The sequence below is a fragment of the Bactrocera tryoni genome, chromosome 2, assembly GCF_016617805.1.
Source record: "Bactrocera tryoni isolate S06 chromosome 2, CSIRO_BtryS06_freeze2, whole genome shotgun sequence".
Classification (NCBI taxonomy): domain Eukaryota; kingdom Metazoa; phylum Arthropoda; class Insecta; order Diptera; family Tephritidae; genus Bactrocera; species Bactrocera tryoni.
Window position 1 is genome coordinate 21,927,848 of NC_052500.1, and position 7,286 is coordinate 21,935,133.

A 7,286-nucleotide genomic window follows, 5' to 3' on the forward strand; every position below is an offset into this window, starting at 1 on the left:
AAAGCAAGCTATGTTGTTCACCGCTTTGATGTTTGACTACTGCATTGCTTCGATGTTGCTGCGTGTCCATTGCTCATTTTTCAATCGTCAGCGCGGTTCATGCTCATACTCGTGCCAGATTAGATGTTGTCGCAATGAATATGTCAAATTGGTCAACACCACCACGGGCACAACTCCCATGCCCTGTTTGACCAACGTAAACCCACAAATATACATATGTACATATGTATGTGTGTGCTCCCTTCGGGCGTACTGAGGGCGCAGCCAACTTGTCGAGAGCGTGTTCCATTGCCGTCTGCATGTTTACACTAATCATAAGTTGACATTAATTGGGCGCATGACAAATTGATGGCGCAATGTAGGACCCAAATACCGCACTGAATTCTATTAACAATAACAAAAATACACGCAACGGGGGTGGCTACGATGATATTTGTGGTCAACGTTAATTTTTTTATGGACTTTACGCAAAGTTGCTATTAAAACAATTAATCAGTATAAACTTCGTGTGCATGTGCGTGTTTGTGGTGTTTGCATGGCGGGTCAGCGCGGTTCATTTAAAACGCATAATTTTTGCTAAATATTTTGCAACGGACATCCATGTCCGGCAGCTTGTTCCGCTTCCGGCTAATTTATCGCACTTTTGCGAGCGTTGGCAAGCGTCACCTGCAGTGTGTCGGGCGGCAGAAGTATTGCTTCGCATGTAATTTTTCGCACGCTGAACTACAACAACAAAGAAGCAAGAAATATTCGAACGTTTCTCATATTTGCTATTTATTGCAGGCGTGAAGCGCAACTGGCAAATGCAAAAATGAGAAAAATAAAACTAATAACACTTCCCCTATAGACATAAAAGTAAATTATTAAGGCGGAAGAAAGTGTAGAGAGCGTAACGCGAAAGAACGTGCAATGTTGCAAGGATGTCCTGCTTCCAGTGTCACACTATGCCGTTATAAATATAATTATCTGCAATTATCGCTTGGCCAACCGCGGCATTAAGGCTTCATTACGCTTATCTACCAACTTCCGGCAAACAGCAGACGTTCGAAGATGACAGACATGAGCATAGAGCTGAAGATGAAGATGAGGGAGCGTAAACTATATAGTAACTGGTTAGCGCGCATTCAATTATGTTGGCAGTTGTGTGTGTTGGTTGTGCCTTCAACATAACACCTTGATTTTCCAGCTCTTACTCTTTCAGCCACGGTCTTACTGTCCACACAAACTGAATGCTGCGTTGAATGTTGGCTTTAGCACATATTTATATTGGTATGGCTGGTAGGAACCGTTGAAAATCGACTCAAAGTCTGCCGAAACTAATCTTTCAACCTGCAGTGTGTATTTGAAGACTCTACATATAGGACCAGAGGTTCGTCTTTGGGGTGACTCACTCCTCAAGTAGTTGATCATATATAGTATGTTACGACTATCGGAAAATAGCTTGGAAACCTTCAAGTTGAGGGTTTGCGTGATGATTTAGGTCAGTTCATTTCTTCCAACTTGGTATGAGGATCTTTCAGTTTACACCAAAACGAAAAAATTTAGTTCGAAACTTTTAAGAATACGAGCAAATTGACTGAAAGTTTTGTCTTAAGAGTTTTCATGATAATTCGGTGAGATCATCCCTTGAAACCTGTGAAGGATCAGATTAGACCGAAACGAAAAAACTTAGTTCGAAACTGTGGTATTTCACTGTTTTCTATGCGAGATCGTCTTTTGGGGGACTCACTCGTGAAGTAGTCGATAATATATTTTAAGACTACCAGAAAATGGACTGTCATGTGTCAAGTTAAGAGTTCTCATGATAATTTGGGTAGGATCATTACTTGTAACATGAGTTGACGATTTTTCAAATCAGATCAGAACAAAAAAAGCTTAGTTCGAGACTGCGGAATTTCACCGCTCTCGAATGGAAATTCCTTATATTTGTGACTCACTCATGAAGTAGTGAATAATATCAATTAAAGACTTCCAAAAAATGGACTGTCAAGTTTTAAGTTAAGAATGTTTGAAATATTTCGGGTCAGTTCATTATTGGGATGAAGGTTTCTCAGGATAAATCAGAAAGAGAAAACTTATTTGCAGAAGCTTGTATTTATTTTTTTTTCTTATGGCGATTCGTAAAATAAATGACTTACTATAAAATAGTTGACTGCAAAGTTCCAAGTTAAGGGTTTTCATAATAACTCGGGTCAGTTCATTCCTTTCAACCTTGGATGAGGTTTTTTAGAGTATCCATATAAGACTAGAATGAAAAAAACTAAGTTCAAGAAAGCGGTGTGTTATTATTACCCTAGAAGATCATCTCTGAAGTGACTCACTCAAGTAAATGATATTAATCTGTTAAGATAGTTGGAAAATGGACGGTCACAATGATCCTTAAGTTTCATGTGGTAGGTTTTCAGAATGATTCGGGTGCGATCATTCCAAATGAAGTATTTTGGCTTGGTTCCTCACCATTAATAAAACTGTAAGTGATTCTAGATATAACTAAGATTAAGAAAACGACGTTATCAAGGTGAATGGGCGTCAAAAACAGATAGTTCGAAGTAAGATTAAAGCAAGGGCAAAATTTTAGACGATTCAGCTAATTACGTTTTCTTGCTTTGAAAACCTTCAAAAGTCAACTGAATTAATGCTTTGAGGGCCCACTGCGTAGTTCGAATATAGTGAGATCTTCGAATAGGTTGATCAAGAATCCCCTCGCTCTCGCTGTGAAATGCAAACATGAGTTAAGCCCTATGTATCAAACCTACTATGAAACCAATCTGTGATTATTTCTAATCAAATATTTCACCACGAGACCTCTACTATATCTCACAGCAAGAGTGATCGAGCATCCTCTCAACTCTCAGAAATTTCTTGATTAGGTCATTACTTCTTCAACGCATTGCATAAAGTCTCGGCTACGCACACACATAAATATCTATGTATGTACGAGGTGCATATAGTTTCCATCCAGCTGGCTTGTTGTTGTTTTGCACACACACAGGTATGTAGCGTATTTGCGGAGTCTCAGTATTACTCCATTAATTTGTGTAAATTGCTGAGCTCATCTACGGCGCCACGACGTACACATATTTCCCATGTCGGTTGGTTCATTGCTTTCACAATAAATAGGCTGCTGCGGTGCTTTCTATTTAATAGAAAAGCACCATTTACTGCTTTCACTCGCCGCTTTATTTATTTTACGCAGCGGAAACGTATAAATTATTGCCAGTTGCCTGTCAGTTGACCAACTCGCATTAAAGTCTAGCGCCGCCGGTATAGCAACTACGCGCCTTCGGTAAACATTTACTGGAGTTCATGAGATTATTGATGCAGCAGTTGCTACAAATTTAACGGCAGAAATATGAGAAAATAAATATTTTGAGATGTGCAAAAAATATCTTGAAAGTGTGAGAAAATTTAATAACTCGAACCGGGTTATTGAGGAAAGTAATGTCACTAGATTTCGAGCTTCCAAAGCGTACCATATATGGTATGCTTCTTAACTTCGCCATACAATAAATGGATAATTTCTGAAATTCAAAAGACACTTTCTCGTAATGAGATAATGTTAAGTTAGGTTAGTTGGCTGGCGAGGAGATTACACTTAGGCTGTTATGCGCAGGTTGTTTTAAAACCAGACAAAAAACTCTTGTAATTGGATATCAGCTATCGGCTAAAACGCTTTGAACTTATCTCAAATCTCCTTAGTTGTTTAATTTCCCTTTCCGTTTTTTCACCTGGATGTCTACAATATGAGATCCGAGATGTTTTTGAATTATCCTAGCATAAACGGCAAGGTGAGGTCGAAAAGGAAGTTTGACATTAATCTATCTTATATTTTTCTAAACAGCTGATACAGCTAAAACCGTCTCTAGTAAGAATTCTTACCACTATTGAAAGGGGGACCTTGCTGAGAGCGAAAAGTTCCCTACACCTTACGACTTACACTGGCCTAGAAAGATCTTACGACTGCACAGCCGTTGGTGGGTTGGCCAACCTTTGCTGAGCTGATTTGAGGTCCAATATGGATTCACAAGAAGCTAATAGAGACTGAAGTTCCTGCATTAGGGTGCCCGCAGAGTGGACGCTTAAAACCGAGCTCAGAACCTTAGCAAGTTCATCAACCTTAGAGTTTTCTGCATTAATTATAAAATAACTATAGATTAGTAAGTAATCTAGACATCATTAGTAAGTAGGAGTTTAACCTGCTACGGTATCCAGAACGACGCTGCGCAAGGGTCGCTCTCATTCTTCGCAGCAATTCGAGATGTTCGATGAGAGACATTCCGGTTCGTAATCCGGAGTGCAGTGTTCTCACATGATTGCAGCTTTCTCGTCTGCATTGCAATGCATCCAGGCCACCATATTGGTGTGACGTAGTTAAGGACCAGCTAATCATCAGTGTACGAGGTGATAGAGTACGGGGAGAGGATACCACTGCGGAACCCTTTGTGTCATTCTTCTCAGTTTACAGTTTTTACCTCGAAATAGTACTAAGGATTGACAACCCCTCAGGTAGTTCATAATCCATCTCTTTAGTCCTAAATGGAGTGTAGAACCCATTTAGATCGGTAAGTCTTAGTGCAGGACCGATCGTCTCCTGCAGCTTGGCTAACCAACTTAGCTTGTGTCTTTAGGTCGCCCTCAAAAGCTAGTGAATAGTACTATTAGCAGGAAAAGTCGCTTGGAATGAGCGCTATTAGACTTATCATGAGGGTGCTCTCCACCCAGGTCGAACACAAGTTGACATCTGCACTAATCTATTTATAATATTATTATATAGTATGGAGACATAGTTTTTATGGAAACTTTTGCTCTGGCTATCTTAGGGGTAAAAATTGCAGATTTCTTGATATTAATGATATTAAGGTTGAAGTTATGATATATTGAGGAACTTGATCTGTGAGATCTAATATAGGTCTATGAAGTTGATTATGGAATAAGTCATTGCAAGGAAATCTATTTTATATATTTGTAACATGGCACAATGTGGGATATCGTTAGTTTGATTATTGAAATTAGTCACTAACTCTACCATTAACTGTCAGATATGGAACAGAGCTCTTCAAGATGGAATTTGAAAGAAGGAGACATCTCTCTCTGAAAAGGATTGCAAAATTACAAGAAGTCCTGCTTCTTCTTGTTGCATCATTGAACGGATATATACTGCCCTTGATCAACAAGCCTTTTTTTGATTGGGGTAGTAAACGAAAATCGATAAATGACAGGCAAGTTCAGATGAAGCACCTTTCTAACAAATAAAGCTTACTAAAGATATTCTAAAAACCACCTTCGGATATATAGTACATATATTAATTTCCTAATGTAGTTTGCCGAGGCTGCAACCAAAGCGACTAAATAAAGTCATAACCGCAAAGCTTTGCATACCAAATACAACCACATCACAGCAGCCAAACATTAACTAAGCTTACGGAGCTATTCAAGTGAATAGTGAAATTCTTAGGGCCGTAATCAAACGCATTCAAGTACATGGATTTGTCAAAACATTAACATGTTTAGTGTGACACCAGGACATGTCAACATGGCAGCATTCCAATATCGGTGACTGTGGCTAACAAACTATGCAGCAGCGATAACCGCCAGCCAAACGAGTCGCAGAAAATGTGCATAGGCAAACTGTTTCGGAGACCTTGGCATTTCGACAAATGCAAAAGCCACGCACAAAGCTCCAGCGGCAACCTTACAGCAATGCAGTCGGCACGCGGCAGACAGCAGGAGGCCGTTCAGCAGTAGGCACACCAGATTTGGCGGTGGTGCGTTGTTGGCTGTTGCTTGCTGGCACAAAACCAATGCCTTATTACATCCATAACTAAAGGGGTGGATGAGCAAATGAGTTATGGGCTCGTAGGTGTACCGTTTGTATTTGCTCACTTTGTAGCTGATATTATTATGCGTAAACTCTCCGATTATCTTCACATCAGCATATTTTGGACCAAATATGGTATATTATTTCTTCCAAGTTATTTTTCAAATAAAATTGCTTTATTCGTGAACCCTTACGCGCTCATAGAGCACTGCTTATCTCTAAGGTATGTAACTCGAAGCGAATGCTAGACCTAGACTCCATTGAGGTAGACCTTTACGTTTAGATGGCAACGGTATTTGATAACAAGATAAGCAACGGTCGATCTTTATACTCGTGTAACTATCGGGGAAATCTAGCTATATATTAAGGAGGATTGAAGATGCGATCCTAAGCCGCAGGAATCCAAACTTTGGAGGATTCGTTATGAAGCGCTGCTTTACTTAGCCTGTTTCTTCAGGGTTTCTAGAAAAATATTAGGGCTGGAAAATAAATAAATTCCCAGCTTCTCCATCTTGTCTTTCCAACAAAGTGTGTTTTAAAACAATAAAAGCATACCTTAAGGCGCCAATGATCCGTAGAAGATTTTTATGAGATTTGATTTCATGTTAGAAATATATTCGGCGCTTTTACACCGTACATTGTTTGTGTAAGGGCACAGACTCTTGGAGTAAAGCTGTACAAATTGTTTTGCCCATAGTTGACTGTCATGCCGGTGTACCAGCTTTATCTACTATGTGAAGTATACGTCCAGGCGCCATCAAATATCTGATCTGTCATGTTTTTTTTTTTTTTGACAGAAATAACTTATAATGCATGCAGATAAGAGACTAAGAGGACTTTTAAAATAAAGTTTTTAGTCTAGTGTTTCTGTTGCTTCGTCACACTTTGTTTTTCTCAAACATAGGTTGGAGTATATATTTCTATATGAAGTATACATCTAGGCGCCGTCGAACATCATAAAAATTTTTCGGTTGTTTTGCAGGAATATATTGCTCAGTAAGGTATAGATCAAAGTATCGCTTAAGCCATCGTTCGGTAGAAGATTTTTATTAGATTTTACTTTATAACGGAAATACATTCAGATGTTTTACATTGTAAAAGCAGGTCAAAATTCAAGGTTATGTTGACAGTTTTCGTCGATTATTGAGGTATGGTGCACTTCGTTTGCGTAAAGCTATTCGTAAAAAGATGCCGGAATTATGGGATTGGAATTGTCGATTCTTACAGCAAGTTAATACACCGTCGCATACTGTATTGATACTTCGTGAATTTTCCGTCAAATTTTCAACCAAAATTGTGCCATAACCACCATATTCGTCTGATTTATCTCCGTGTGACTTCTGGGCCTCAAACGATTGCTCCGGGGAAACCATACAAACAATTCGTGCTTAGTTATGTACTAAGGGCATTGATTCCTTCAACAATTACTTACACCAATACTTACACTTATACACTACTATTATAAAGA